This window comes from Equus quagga, chromosome 12 (assembly GCF_021613505.1).
Source record: "Equus quagga isolate Etosha38 chromosome 12, UCLA_HA_Equagga_1.0, whole genome shotgun sequence".
Lineage (NCBI taxonomy): Eukaryota > Metazoa > Chordata > Mammalia > Perissodactyla > Equidae > Equus > Equus quagga.
Genome location: NC_060278.1, coordinates 83,841,836 through 83,859,012, shown reverse-complemented (window position 1 = coordinate 83,859,012; position 17,177 = coordinate 83,841,836). Strand labels below are relative to the sequence as shown.

General features: G+C 38.2%; 1 protein-coding gene across 1 annotated transcript in view; it reads right to left on the bottom strand.

The window, feature by feature from the left end:
- CSNK2A1 (casein kinase 2 alpha 1) overlaps positions 1 to 17,177 on the bottom strand; it is a 49,784-nt gene that overhangs the window by 21,551 nt on the left and 11,056 nt on the right. The gene's annotated exons all lie outside the window — the stretch shown is intronic.

The window sequence follows — 17,177 nt, the reverse complement described above, 5'->3', positions numbered from 1 at the left end:
TGCACAAAGGTCAAGGAATTCTTTTTTAAAAGTATACAAGAAAAAAAATCATCTTACAATAATGGCCTTAAATATACCTCTGGCTTTCCTACCTATTAACCAAGGAACATATCCCAACTGTGTCAATCACAGTGCTTCCGGTAACGTGGAAAAAACCAAAACCCAAAAAACCCAAGATACATAATTAAACCGCTACTAGTCCTAATTCTGTTCTGCAAAGTAACCCGTTATCTCCTCATGGAAAGTCTGGACACTCTTTATAAGATAGCCTGGAAGGGAGAAATGGCATTGCACATATTTGCATCAGCATCATCACTATTTATAAATGCTACAAGCATTGGCAAGAACAGTACTTTCAGCAGCTTTCTACAGCTCCAGCAGGGATGCTAAAAGGCTCTAGAATGGCGGCAAAGCCGAGAGTACAAACCATCAGTCTGACTCTAATATTTGATGAAACCAGGAAGGGAATAAAGACTTGCTCTCATACATTAAAGTTCAATGTCATTTAATATTAATCCAAATCATTTGGGGAATCTTATGTAATAATCAGTAGACCCCTGATCAGCATTTGAAAGACACACAATTTCATTAAATTTGAATACAGAAAATTAGTAACTTCCTCTTGATTTATTTAATACAGGAACAAGCTTGATAACTGGTAGAAGACAGTACTATATATTGGCTGAACTAATGCAAAATTTGACACTGAGGGAAAATTGGTGAAATTTTAGAAATATGCTTTCTACCCAAGAGGTAAACTAAGTCTCCTTTATGATGTCTTCCATGACCATTCCCAATCTGTTTATCTCAGTTCTCTGAGACTCCTAGAGTATTTGTTCATTTCCTTTACTGTGCATTTAATTACAAATGTATTTAGTCTTCAGATGTCACAATCTGAGAAGGACACATCACCTATGCAGTTTTCCGGTCAAGACTGTGTAACCTCACTCTAATTCCAAGGAAACACTGAACAAACCAAAAACGAAGAAGCTTCTGTTAAAAAAGGAAGGGGGAGGCAATATGCTGTGCTCTTCAAAAATGTCAATATTATAAAAGACAAAGAAAGGCTAAAGAGACACGATTACTAAGTACAATGTCCTACCCCAGATTGTATCCTGTACTGGGGCGGGGATGCTGTAAAAAACAATACTATCAGATCAACTGACAAACCTGGAATTTAGATGGTAGACTGGGTGTATGCAAGAGCACACTCACACGTGATAAAGCAAATAGGGTAAAATATTATACTAAGTAAATCTAGGTAAAGGGGATACAAATGTTCTTTAACATTTGTATTTTTTGTTGACACATGTATTTTTTAAAAACATGGTAAAATTTACCAATTTAACTATGTTTAAGTGTACAGTTCAGTGGCATTAAGTACATTCACATTCTTGTGCAACCGTCATCACACCACCCATCACCATCCCAAAGTGAAACTCTGCACCCATTAAACATCAACTCCCTCCTCCCTCCACTTGCTTATAATCACTACTCTATTTCCTTTGTCTCTGAGTTTGACTACTCTCGGTACTTCATAAAACTAGAATCATAGAATATTTGTCCTTTTACATTTGCCTTATTTCACTTAGTAAGTCTTCAAGGTTCATCCATGTTGTAGCATACCAGAACTTCCTTCCTTTTTAAGGCTGAATAATTCCATTGTACGTATGTACCACATTTTGTCCATTCACTTGTCAACAGACACTTGGGTTATTTCCACCTTTAGGCTATTGTAAATAACGCTGCTATGAACAGTGGTGGACAAAGTTCTTGCTTTCAATTCTTTCAGATATACTCCTCGAAATGGAAGTGCTGGATCATATGGTAACTCTACGTTTAATTTTTTGAGGAACCATCATACTCTTTTTCCACAGTGGCTGCATCATTTTATATTCCCAGCAGCAATGTGCGAAGGTTCTCAACTTCTCTACATCCTTACCAGCATTTATTTTATTTTCTTTAATAGTAGCCATCCTAATGGGTGTAAAGTAGTCCCATTGTGGTTTTCATCTGCATTTCCCTAACGATTAGTGACGTTGACTATTTTTTCATGTGCTTATTGACCTTTTATGTATCTTCTCTGGAGAGAGGACTATTCAAGTCCTCTGTTTTTTCCTTTTTTTTTCTTTGAGGAAGATTAGCCCTGAGCTAACATCTGCCACCAATCGTCCACTTTTTTGCTGAGGAAGACTGGCCCTGAGTTAACATTCATGCATCTTCCTCTACTTTATATGTGGGACGCCTGCCATAGCACGGCTTGACAATTGGTGCATAGGTCTGCACCCGGGATCCAAACCAACAAACCTTGATCTGCCAAAGCAGAACGTGCGAACTTAACTGCTGCACCACCAGGCGGGACCTCTGTCTATTTTTTAATTGGGTATTTTTTGGTTGTTCCACGGCAGGAGTTCTTTATATATTCTAGATATTAATCCCTTATCAGATACACGATTTGCAAACACTTTCTCCCATTCTGTGGCTTGCCTTTTTCTTTGATGCACAAAACTTAAATTTTGATGAACTCCAACTTATCTATTTGTCTTTTGTTGTCTGTGCTTTTGTCATCATACTGTACTACTTTTAATTTTTGTCTCACGTAAATCTGAAATAACTTTCAAACAAAAAATTTAAAACAATGAGTATAAGATAACTGAGACTCAGAAAGAGGAAAATTTACCCACAATCACATAGCTACTTAATATCAGAGCAAGACCCAGAAATTAAATTTCTGATTCTTGTGACAGTGATCTCTTTTGCTATGTAATCATAAACTAGTTAGATAAAAACAGCTAACATCTATAAGCATTCACTATGTGCCAAATACGCACATTCATGATGTGCTTTTCTGCGAATTATTTCACTTAATCCTCACCACACAAGGAAGTGCTGAGGAAGTTACCATTGTTCCCATTTTACAGATGAGGAAACAGAAGTAAAGAAAGGTTAATTAACTTGCCAAAGGACACACAGCTAAAAGGAGCTGACATTCAACCTGACCATAAAATAGGGACAACTGTATTTACCTCATGGCCTCGTGGCAAGGATTCAATGAGTTAATAAATGTAAAGTGTTTAGCACTGTGCCTATTTGAGAGCTCTAAGAGACCTGTTCATGTTGCATGTTTTTCCATGTTGTACTTAAGCTGGAGCTTAGCTACCACACCCAATGAAGCCAAGACAGAAGAGAGGTCTCCTTGTGCCCACAGTTTCCATGTCTTAAGGCTTTCAGAGAGAGAGCAAGAGAGACTTGGGATGGGGGTTAATGCTGTACTCAAGAAGTGGGACAGTCACAGCCAGTGATGCTCCCCCAACAAAAGAGGAGACTAAAAGATTCATATGTCTACTTATGAAGTCTCCCATCCACAAAACTCCTATAGCTTGACTCTGTTCAACTCTGTTCACGTGGTCCCATGAGTATACAACTTTAAGTACCCAGAAAACAACAAAATTGTTTAAAATACTTATTAAACAGTAAATCAAAACTGTCTTTAAAATTATTTCTAAACATTTATTTCTTTCGTTTCCTAAAACACTCTGGGTGATATTAACCTAATTTACCACTACCTAATACTGATTAAGTGTAGAAACACACACCCCCAAAAGAAGCAAAAAAAAAAAAGGAAGAAAGTAGACATTTTTATTGTAACTTTTCTTCTTCCCAAAGAAACAAGGTCTTTTGTGCTGTATGATTACTGACTTGTTACATGACTATTAGGCCTGCACTGACAACAGCAAAAGACACTATGAAGACAGGTAAAGAGAGTGTGTGTGTGTGTGTACGCGTGTGTGCATACGTGTGCACAAATGCAAACAGCCAAAACAGTATAGATAAAAGCAAGAAATCTACAGAATTATTGTCCCCAGGAATTTGTAACTTTTAATGATACTAAACTTTTAAATTCTTAGCTTCCCCTCTGAGACAAACAGTATCTTTCTCTTCAGTCTTATGTTCCTTTATAGGCATTTCATTCTTTTGGTTGATATCTCATACCTATAAGACACCCTTTACTGGTGGATCTCAAAGCCCTTCCCCTACGAACTTAAGAAGTTTGTAAAATCAACATAAATCTAGTAGCTGGGACTAGATGCAATAGGGTGATGAAACAAGCAGTGGGGTCCTGGGTTCAGACCCCTAATTGGCTACAGGACCTCTACTAGGCTTCTTCCAGCTTTGATTCATGACTTATAACGTCTGCCTAACTGCACTTGCAGACTGAAGGGAAAATCAAGTAAGACGATCTTCCAGAAAGGGCTCAGAAACAGCAAACACACGTAAATTATTATTAAATGATATTATGCCATAGCTCCTTAGTGAAAAGGAGTAAGCGGAAACCTATCTTTAAAAGACAAAAATTATAGAAGCTGTGGTTAACTCTCAGCCTCTGAGGGCCAAATCATGGGTGGACATAATATTGCAAAATCAGACCTCATTTCCCTCTGGAAACCATCTGACTCACATGGAAAATATTCCCCAACTCCCATTTACTAGCCCATGTGTCTATCACACTCTCGTCACCCAGTCTTCCTCTGCTCTTTTAAGGCCTTGGCATTTTCTGTGAAGAGCAGAGCAAGACTATTCACTAACGAAACTCTTGAGATTCTCAAGTACTTGTTTGACTGACCCTTGCAGCCTTGTAGCTCATCAGCTGGGACCTAATTTATGAACTGGTGGATTTGATTCTCCACTGGGAGGACAACTAGCTGTTTTGCAGTACCCCAAAGAGGTGCTTCACTTTACTGTTATGCATACCAAATAATCTGCTTAAGTAAGAGAGTCATTCACACGAATTTCAAATGGTTGGCCTTCATTAATTACATGGAGAGATTAAAACGGGGTTCTTGAACTGTAGCTCAGCAACTTCAGATAAATAAAATAGGGTAAAAAGGGATGAGGGAGGAGGATGGGATGGGGACAAAAAGGGGATGTGAAAAGACAGGAAACAGAAGTTAATCGAAGGAAAGCATTATTTTACTCAGAAATAGTATTTCATTTGCACCTCTGTAAATGTGTATGTATATTCATATGCAGCCTAACAGAAGGACATACATGAACAGTTTAAATTTCTAAATTATTGGTTTGGTTCTTTCATATCGTCTTTCCTTTGATCATCCCTTAAATATATAAGCATCTACTATGAAAAAGTACTATGCTAGGCTGGGAATATAACGAGCAAGGTAGAACAAGCGTGAGAGAAATATGGCTTTAAGATTTTATCTGCAGACTAAGGATACTGGAAATTTACTGAAGAGTTTTAAGCAGAAAACTGACCCATGTGTACATTTTGAAGAAGTTTACTCCAGGTGGGTGTGGGACAAGCAGAGAGATTCAGGGAGATGGAGGGCTGTTAACAGTAGCCTATGTGAGAGAGATGAAAGCTTGACCTACGGGGGTAGCAATGGAGATAAGTGGACTAATTGGAGGAACAAAACTTACGGTGTAAAATTAATAGCTCTGGGTGGAATGAATAATGGGGTAATGAGCGGATGGTGATTTTTAAATTTCTGGCTAGATAGATTGTTGATGCCATTCACGGAGAGGGAAAAAATTCTGCAAGAGAACTCACAAGTCAGGTTTTGGACTTAAGGTTAAAATGGCTTTGGGATCTTAAAAAAGATACTGTATAGGGGCTGGCCCCGTGGCCGAGTGGTTAAGTTCGCGCGCTCTGCTGCAGGCGGCCCAGTGTTTCGTTGGTTCGAATCCTGGGTGTGGACATGGCACTGCTCATCAAACCACGCTGAGGCAGCGTCCCACATGCCACAACTAGAAGGACCCACAATGAAGAATATACAACTATGTACTGGGGGGCTTTGGGGAGAAAAAGGAAAAAAATAAAATCTTTAAAAAAAACAAAAATAAAAAAATAAAAAAAATAAAAAGATACGGTATAGGCAATTAGATATTACAAGTCTGAAGCCAAAAGAGTTTCTCAGCTTTAAATATCTAACCCTCCCAACAATTCTTAGGCAGGCATTTCTTTCCCCAACCTACTAATAAGAAAACAGCCTAAGTAAATTCAGCTTGACCAAGAATATCCAGGAGCGATGGAGTTGGGATTCAAAGCCAAATTGGCTAGCCTCCAAGGTTCAAGTCTTTTTCATTTCTACAGAACTTCCCACTTTCAACCTCATATACAGTAGTCTTTAAACCTTAATTTCCCTATTAGGCCCTTAGTGCCCCAAAGTCAAGATCCACGTCTTATTTATCTTTTTACTTTACAGTACCCAGCTCAAGGCTTTGCATTTTGTAAGACGTCCAGTAAGTACTATTTGTTCATCAAACCAAGATTGGTTTATTTTTAAAAATTGAAAGGTAGGGTGCCCCTCAACACTTCACGTTATCTGGTACACACCTAGAACTGGAAGACCAACTCAAGGGTTCCTGAGTAACGCCCCTTCCCTCTCTCTTCCTGCTAATGTTACAGCTTCTTCTATTAAACAACAGTTCTACAATTAAGACTTGTCCCCCCAGCATACACACACAACTCAGATAAAGGGAATACTAGAGAAACTTTATTTTAGCAATTTTTATAGCAGCTTACTAGGAAGTCGGGAAAAGTGCCTGTGTCCTGGATATCCTGAAGGTCAATTCTCCTATCCACTGTTCATAATACAAGTAAGATACACTTTAAGAAAACCTGACTTACAGAAAAAGCATTACCTTTCCTAATAATTTCCATTTTAAATAACCTTACTTAGTCCTTCCTGTTCCCATGTAATTGCATAAAAGGAGGTGTAACTTTAGCAGCTAACAATTTCAGATCACTACGTCTATCTAAAAAGCCCTCAGACTGAAGACATGGGTAAGTTTTGTTTGCTCAGCGTTTAGCCGAACAGAAGCCAATTCACCGGCTATGAAAAATTATCATTTCAACAAAATTTTCGCTACTGAAGTCAGACCACACCTACAACCAAAGCCAATTACATGGCTCTGCCTGACCTATTCTTTAAGAAAATGTAAGGAAAGGAAAACTGCACTGAACCATGAGGCTAAAATATGCACTGACAAAATTATAAGTTTATTAACATAAACGTAATATAGCAGAACTAATTAGCTTCAGTAAAAACTCCTCTTGCCCTCCTCAGCCAGTCTCTCCCTCCAATCTCTTCTACTCCATGTGATTTCTGTTTTTCAATCTGGCAATTAAAAGGAAAATTAGGGGCTTAGTAAATGGTCCAATATCAGAAAACTGTACAAGTCTGATTAGTCATTTGTGCTAATATTTTTTATAGATAAATTTTCTAGTATTAGAACTGGAACTCTAAATTTCAAAAGTTAAACTGTAATATAGTCTTATGAGTTCTTTTAACCATAATGTTTATTAGAGTCTTCATCTTAAAAAGAAAACAAAAAAACCCTTCCACCCTTAGATCAAACATAGTGAATGAACAAGATATCCTAATCATCCAGACAGGACAAAGATTTCCACAGAAAAGAATGAGGAATGTGCTCATATTGCACTGACTACATGATTTAGGACTGCCTATTTAGAGGAAAGCAGTTGCATGAGGACAACACCACCGCTTAACTAATGCTGGATAATGAACACCTCTCCCTAGCAATAAAGCCACATAAATTGGTAAGAAACAGGATTTGTGGAAGGAATTCAGGAAGAGCATAACAATGTATATGTTCGTGCCTTGTTGCAGAAGCAAAGACAAATGCTTAGTCATACAAACTTGCCTTCTCCCCTTTCAAACGTGGCACTGCTTTGAAGGCCAAATGAACACAAAAAAGCACGAGTACTTAATACAATCTGAATTACTTGTTTCAAACGTCCATAGTTGCCCTTAATTTCCAATTCTTTTCTTCTTTCAAATTGAGAGAACGTTCATTCAGCAAGCATTTACTCAACAGTGACCATGCACTAGGAAATATGTGCCCGTTGCCAGGAAGCGATTCTTTCTCTGGGTCCTGGAGAATAAAGAGAAGGTATCTCTGCCTTCTGACAAAGAAAACAGACCATTACAATCTCAAGTGATCAGTGCTTGAAAGAATTAAGTCAGGGTTCTCTGCAGGCATTGAAGAGAATTTAAGTCGCCCACTAACCTATTATCATTCATTCAACAAATATTTATGGAGTACCTCAATGTTTGGGGAAAAGATGTCAGGGAAAACATCTAAGCTTATTTTGAAGGGTGCACAAAAACTATTCAAATGAAAAACACTAAAACAAGAAACTGTAAAGCACAGTATTTTAAGCAAGTTAAGAATTTTAAAGATCTATAATGTTGTACACTAAAATGACCAAAGGCTGGCACATCTTGCCATCCCCTTAAGAAGCACATCAGATCAGCAATCCTTTTATATCTGATTTGGAGGATATTAACACACTCCACTCAGCTGTTACTGTGTGTGCCCCCCCCCCCAAATAGAATTATTGGGGCCAGCCCCATGGCCAAGTGGTTAAAGTTCGTGTGCTCCACTTTGGCAGCCCAGGGTTTCGCCGGTTCAGATCCTGGGCGTGGACTTAGCACCACTCATCAAGCCATGCTGGGGCAGCATCCCACACGGCACAACCAGAAGGACCTACAACTGGAATATACAACTACGTACTGGGGGACTTTGGGAAGAAGAACGAAAAAAAAAAGACTGGCAACAGATGTTAGCTCAGGGCCAATCTTTAAAAGAAAAGCAAAAAGAATCCAAAAGAATGGTAAGAAAATAGAAGAAAGAAATGCCAGAACATAAGAAATAGAGAGAGAAAAGTTAAACTGAAATATGACTAATTATATTAAATATATATGAAATAAATTATTCAGGTAAAAGACAAAGACTGTCAGACTGGATTAAAAAAGAAATCCAAATGAACTAGTATAATCAGAACAGTTTTGAAAAAGAAAAATAAGGCTAGAGGAATCACTAATTTTAAGTTATTTATTACAAAGCTACAGGTATTAAAACAGTGTAGTATTGGCAAAGGGATAAACACAGATCAATGGAACAGAATGGAGAGTATGGACACAAACTCACACAAATATGGCCCATTGATTTTTGACAAAGGTACAAAGGCAGTTCAACGGAGAAAGGATAATCTTTTCTGTAAATGGTTCTTGAACACTTGGACATCCATATGCAAAATAATGATCTTCAATCTAAACCTCACATCTTACATAAAAAATAACTCATAATGGATGGTGGATCTAAATGTAAAATGTCAAATTATCAAACTTTTAGAAGAACATCTTGTGACCTAGGGCTAGGCAGAGTTCTTAGACGTGACACCAAAAATATACTTCATAAAAGTAAAAATTGATAAATTGGATTTCATCAACATTAAAATGTTTCTGTTCTATGAAAGACACTGTTAAGAGAATGATAAAACAAGCCACAGATAAGGAGAATATATTTTCAAATCACACAGCTGATAAAGGATTTGTATATATAATATATAAAGAACCTGACAATAAGAAAACCCAATTAATAAAATAACTGGCAACAGATCTGGACACTCCCGAAAAGAAGATATATGCATATGAAAAGATGCACAATATGGTTAAACATCAGAGAAAGTCAAATTAAAATCAAAATGAGATATGCTGCAGGGGCTAGCCTGGTGGCATAGCAGTTAGGTTCATGTGCTCTGCTTCGGCGGCCCAGGGTTTGCTAGTTTGGATCCCAGGTGCAGACCTACACATTGCTCATCAAGCCAAGCTGTGGTGGCGTCCCACATAAAAAATGGAGGAAGATGGGCATTGATGTTAGCTCAGGGCTAATCTTCCTCAAAACGAAAAAAAAAAGATGGGGCCGGCCCCGTGGCCGAGTGGTTAAGCTCACGCGCTCCACTGCAGGCAGCCCAGTGTTTCGTTGGTTTGAATCCTGGGCACGGACATGGTACTGGTCATCAAGCCACGCTGAGGCGGCGTCCCACATGCCACAACTAGAAGGACCCACAACTAAGAATATACAACTAAGTACTGGGGGGGCTTTGGGGAGAAAAAGGCAAAAAATAAAATCTTTTAAAAAAAAAAAGAGATACGCTACAGATCTACTGAAATGGCTGAAATTAAAAAACAAAAAAAATCAACAATGCCAAAAGCTGATGAGGATGCAGAGTAGGAGAAGCTAATTCCTTCCTGATGGGAATGCAACATGGTGGCGTGATATCAGAAGACAGTTTGGCCAGTTTCTTATACAGTTAAACATGCACTCACTTACCATATAACCCAGCATTCCCAGTCCTAGGTATTTACTCAAGTGAACTGGAAACCTATGTTTGCTCAAAAACCTGTATGTGAATGTTGATAACAGCTTTATTCATAATTGTGAAAAAATACAAACAACCAAGACGTCCAACAGGTGAATGGAAAACCAAATGGTGTTAAAATCACACAATGGAAAACAAACTTAGTTTGTGTGATATCATGGATGACTCTCACATATATTTTAAGTGAAGAAGCCAGATCCAAAAAGCTAATATTTTATGCTTCTTTTTATATGACATTCTGGAAAAGGCAAAACCATAAAGACAGAGAACAGATGACTGACTGCCCCATGGCAACAAAACTGTTCTGTGTTGACAGTGCAGAGGTGGATTTATTACTCTAAGCATTGTCAAAACCCACAGAACTGTACACCAACAAAGAGTGGACATGACTGGAGGCAAATTCCTATCTCTGTCCACTGAGAGCGTCTAGAAGCAGTGTCAATGAATAGCAATAAGAATAACTAGTGCCCAAATCTTGGTTTCTCAATACCTTTCTTCAGAAAAAGGAACGAGGGCTCTTTGGAGAAATGGCTGATTCTCGGATAGGGGCAGGAAAAATACAAGATAGCCTGGGAAGTCTTGTAGTCAAAGGGATATGGGAACCAACCTGAAAGAGCTCCAACTGCCAAAGCTTGAACAATAAAATAATGACAGTATTAGACTGCAACCCCAAAGAGTAAAATAAATATCCAGGAGTTCATCCTAAATAAATGATTAAATAATTTAAAAAATCTTCCTTGAATAAGAATTCCAACTCATACATGTAGAAAGAAATAGAAAACCACCATCACATCGGCACAGTAACTGCTGCAGGCAAGATCCACTGACAGATGCTAAAATTGGTGAGCAAAACTTTTAGGAGAAACAGGATATTTGCATCACCTCTAATTATCTCCTCCAGGATATTCATTAATTATGGTGGTTTTAACATATGTCCACGAATTATTTAATATGCCTCCCTCAAGAAGGTCGAGCTTAACACTCCTCCCCTTGGAGGTGGGGTGGACTTCGGAATGCCTTTCTAATGAATAAGAATGGAAGGGAGAAATACTAACTCTCCAGTGGAGAAACCTGCCGCACTTCCTAAACATCACCAGAGAGAAGTTACACTGACATCATATACCTTGGATATGGTGTGATGAGAAGGGCACTTCACCTCTGTGGTATTCTTCTCAAAACTCCATAACCACAATCAAATAATCATGAGAAAACATCAGTGAATCCTAAATTGAAAGACATTCTACAAATCTCACGAATGTTCTCCAAAAGTGTCAAAGTTTTAAAAACCAAGGAAAAAATGAGAAACTGTCACAGACTGGAGGAGACTAAGACGACACGACAACTATATGTAATGTGGCACCCTGGACTGGATCCTGGAAGGGAAAAAGGACATACTGGTAAAATCCAAATAAAGTCCATAGTTTAGTTAATAGTATTATATCAATGTTAATTTCTTAGTTTTAATAAAATGTCACGGTTATGAGAAATGTTAACATTAGGGGAAGCTAGGTGGGTAAAGAATATAGGAGTCTACCTTCACAACTCTTCCGTAAATCCCAAATTATTTCAAAATTGAAAGTTAAATACTGACAATACTAGGAGCTAGAGAGGATGTGGAACAACCGAAACTCTCATACACTGGTGGTGGGAATGCAAAATGGTAAAGCTGTTCTGGAAAAATGGTTTGGCAGTTTCTATATAGTTAAAATTACATTTCTCACATGATCTAGCAATCCCACTCAGAGGTATTTACCCCAGAGAAAAAAAACCTTGTGTTGATATAAGTCTATACACTTACATTTAGAGCAGCTCTATTCATAATCACCAAAGAACAGAAACTAAATGGATAAACAAACTGTGGTCCTTCCACACAATGGAATACCACTGAGCAATAAAAAGAACTAGCCATCAATACAGACAACTTCGATAATCTTGAAAACAATATGCCAAGTAAAAGAAGCCAGTCTCAAAATATTATATATTGTTTGATTCCATTTACATAATATTCTTTAAAGGATAAAACTATAGTAACTCAGAAGAGAATAGTGATTGCCAGAGAACAGGGGTGGGAGGTTGGGTTTAACTATCAAGGGTAACATCAGGGAGGTGATATAATTGTTCTGTGTCCTGGTTGTGATGGTAGTTACCTGAATCTATGTGTTTGTTAAAATTCATAGAAATGTATACACAAAAAGTAATCAATTTTACTGTATATTAAAAAATATAAAATTAAAAAAAAATCCTATCATATGCTCTATCCTAAAACACAGGATAACTAAACGTCAGATAACATGAATAACTTTATGCCAGTAAATCTCAAACTCCTAGATGGAAAAAAAACTTACCAAAACTGACGCAAGAAGAAATGAAAACCCTGAGTTCCATAACCAGTTCAATCACTATGGTAACTAGGTATCAGTTCACAATCTCTGTTCTGTTCTAATATCTTTCTCCTGCACAGCTTAACATTTCTAAAACACTTTTAACAAATTAAAAAATATTTAAATGTTAAGCAAATGAGTATTGAATGTGCTTTTCCCCCTTCCCCTCTTGTGCCTTTACAGTTCATGTCCTCCAATACAGTCATGAGTCGCTTAACAATGGGGATATGTTTTGAGAAATGCATCGGTAGTGGTTTCGCCATTGTGCAACCTCCTAGAGAGTACTGACACAAACCTAGATGGTATAGCTTACTGCACACTGGGCTCTATGCTATAGCTTATTGCCCCCAGGCTACAAACCTGTACAGCATGTTGCTGTACTGAATACTGCAGACAACTGTAACACAATGGTAAGTATTTGTGTATCTAAACACATCTAAACACAGAAAAGCTACAGTAAAAACACAGTATAAAAGATAAAAAAGAGGGCACTGATGAATGGAGCTTCCAGGACAAGTTGCTCTGGGTGAGTCAGTGAGTGAATGTGAAAGCCCAGGACATTACTGGACACTAGTGTAGACTTTTATAGACACTGTACACTCAGGCTACACTAAACTTATTAAAAAAATTTTTTCTTTCTTCAGTAGTAAATTAACCTTAGATTACTATAACTTTTTTTACTTTATAAACTTAACTTTTTGACTCTTGTAATAACACTTAGCTTAAAACACACATTGTACAGCAGTACAAAAATTTCCTTTCTTTATATTCTTATTCTATGAGCTTTTTTCTATTTTTAAAATTTTCATTTTTTTTTTACTTTTTAAACTTTCTTGTTAAAAACTAAGACACAAACACACACACATTAGCCTAGGTCTCCACAGGGTCAGGATCATCAATATCATTGTCTTCCACCTTCACATCTTGTCCCACTGGAAGGTCTTCAAGGGAATAACATGCATGGAGCTGTCATCTCCTATGACAACACTGCCTTCTTCTGGAACACCCCCCGAAGGACCTGAAGGTTTGTTACACCAGCATCACCACAAACACGTGAGTAACACGTTGTGCTATGAGGTTAGGGGAGCTATGACATCACCAGGTGACAGGAATTTTCCAGCTCCATTATAATTTTATGGGACCACCATCATATATGTGTTGACCAAACTGCTACATGGCGCATGACTGCACTACTTGCTAGGGGAAATCCTGTTCACCCTTCAAGAATCAGCAAGTTCTATATCCTCGATGAAGCCTTTCCACACCTCTCCAAAATGAGTCAAGTAGTTCCTCTATGGGGCCAAAGCCCCCATATACTCATTACATTAACATATAGAATAAGTTCTATTTATACACTTCTTTATCCTCCTTAGATTATGACTTCAAGGACCTAGACTAAGATTTATTTCTCTTGGTATACGCCCTATATTTATCACAGTGCCTACATGGTAACATGTTTCCTAAATATTTGATGAATTGAATATTAAGACAGTGATAGATAATATTTTGGCAAAAATTAACCTTGCGTGCATGTGGACCTGCTCCTGTTCAAAATTGAGACAAGTAGTTTGGCTGTATGATGAACTTTTGATCTGCAGCTGATTTTAAAGATGCTCTTCAGTCTTACATGTAAATGTTATCACATCCATCACTAACACCAGAGGTAAAATGGTCATACTATCACTTCCCAATGAGATGTGAAACTAGTCAATATGTGTGAGATGTTTCTTTGGAACCCTAAGCTTTTATGAGGCTGTGTGATTTACCCATGTGATGAGCACAGTGCCTGACAATCCCTGATAGAGCTATAAACAGTTTGGTACTCTACTACTGAAAGATATGAACCTTGGGTTTATAAAGTATCATGAGGTTGTAGGAAGAACAGGAACCCTGGAACGACTAAGACCAAATATGACCTTGGATCTGTCACTTAACATATCTGATTACAGTGAGGAAATTGCAGAATATAAGGATTAATACCCTCTCCTACTCCCTCCTTTACTGTCACCGAGATAGGTTACACAGGAGACAACCACGCTCCCTGCAGGTGACCAATAAACAGTAACTAATAGGGTGGGCTGTTCTAGACTTGCCAATGATAGAAAATAGCCTGGAACCGAGGGCAGCAAACGTTGGCTGGCTTTCAATTCTAAAGATATGTGAAGGCCTGTGGTGGGTCAGTCACTGCTTCTTGGGATTTACATTTATCACTTTAAACCTAACCAGCCCAAGATCTAGGTAATATCTTTCCCATTTTTACAGAAGGCAAGTCTGAGTAATTTCTATAATTTCACAGAGGGGTGTTGATTTAAAAATATTGCCTAGATTCACAGCCTATTCGTTCTGTTCTACAGCAAAAAAATATGTCCTATTTGGCTCACATAGTATTTTTTTTCCAATTTTTAAAATTGAGATAAAATCCACATAACATAAAATTCACCATTTTAAAGTATACAATTCAGTGGTTTTTAGTATATTCCAATGTGCAACCATCACAGCGATCTGATTCCAGAACACTTTCGTCACCCCCAAAAGAAACCCAATACCCATAGCAGAGCTCCTAATAACCCTCCCCCCTCAGCTGGAAACCACTGATCTGCTCTCTGTCTCTATGAATTTGCCTATCCTGGACATTTCATATAAATGGAATCATACAGTATGTGACCTTGCACGTCTTGCTTCTTTCATTTAGCAGATTTTCAAGGTTCATCCATGTTGTAGCTTTTACCACAGTAGCTCATTCCTTTTTATGACTAAATCTACTGTATGGATATACCACATTTTGTTCATCCATTCACCAGCTGCTGGACATCTGGGTTGTTTCCACTTTTCAGCAATTATGAGTAACAGTGCTATAAACATTCCTATACAAGTTTTTCACACAGTGTTTTAAAAAAGTGTATCAGCTATTAAATTGAATTATGTGTTTAAAATTTTCATAATAAATATTTTTACATGTGACTTAGTTGTCAACACTAAAAAAATTAACCTTTAGTTTCCCAAAAGCAAGGAGAAAAGACAAGCAGGTCTGTCTGTCCAGTAACAGTGACTCTGCATTCCCACACTGACACAGCCACTATGATCTGCTGGGCTGTGATTATACAACAATGGGCTTCTAAAACCCATCAGCTGGAGATGCCACAGGTACACCTGGACAACTCTATCCATTTATCTTACTGGCATGACTCCTACAGGCATTCGAATTAGCAATCCCTGCTCTGTACTAGATAGACAAATTTATAAATAAATTTAAAACTATTTTTATGAAATGATTTCATAACTCTCATTTTTATATACATATTTAAGAGGTAACTGGGAAAAAATATGGGCAAAGAAAACGTTACACATTATCACATCCAATGGCAAGCACATTTAAGCTCTCAATTTAAGACGACTTACTCCTTGATTTAGTTTCCATTACTAGTCCAATTAGAACTTTAAGAAAACACCTTGGAGTAGTTCACAATATGCCTTTTGCCAATTAAGCTATACAGAACATGGGGGCCAGCCCCACGGCGTACTGGTTAAGTTCAGTGCACTATGCTTCACCAGCCCAGGTTCGCAGGCTCGGATCCCAGGCACAGACCTATACCACTCAGCAGCCACGTTGTGGTGGTGACCCACATATAAAGTGGAGAAAGACTGGCATGGATGTTAGCTCAGGGCCAAGCTTCCTCAAGCCAAAAAAAAAAAGAGGAACATTGGCAACAGATGTTAGCTCAGGGCTAATCTTCCTCAGGAAAAAAAGAAATATAGAACTGACCATGGATTTACAGAAAAATTCTAATGGTCAGTTCACCTCCTCTGTACCCCAACAGCACTCTTGGTTTACCTCTCCCATCTAGCATTGTCATTGCACTTTTTACACCAGCCCTCTCTAGCTAAACAAAGCTCCAAGGACAGAGAACAGCGCCTCTGTACTCTCAGGAGTCTAACAAAGAAGCTGACATACAGAAGACAGTACAGAAATATTTGTTGAAAGACTAATAATGTAACAAATGATAAATCAGGCAAATGTTACAGTATTAAAAATAATGAGGGGGCCGGCCCCGTGGCCGAGTGGTTAAGTTTGCGCACTCTGCTTCGGTGGCCCAGCGTTTCGCCCGTTTGGATCCTGGGCGTAGACATGGCACTGCTCATCAGGTCATGTTGAGGTGGCGTCCCACATAGCACAACCAGAGATACTCACAACTAGAATATACAACTGTGTACCAGGGGGCTTTGGGGAGAAGAAGAAAAAAGGAAAAAAAAAAAAAAGATTGGCAACAGATGTTAGCACAGGTGCCAATCTTTAAAAAAAAAATAAAACGAGGGGCTGGCCCCATGGCCGAGTGGTTAAGTTCGCACGCTCCACTGCAGGTGGCCCAGTGTTTCGTTGGTTTGAATCCTGGGCGCAGACATGGCACTGCTCATCAAACCACGCTGAGGCAGCATCCCACATGCCACAACTAGAAGGACCCACAACGAAGAATATACAACTATGTACCGGGGAACTTTGGGGAGAAAAAGGAAAAAAATTTTAAAAACTCTTTAAAAAAAAATAAATAAATAAAATGAAAAGAGGAAACTATTATTTGGACTATACAAAG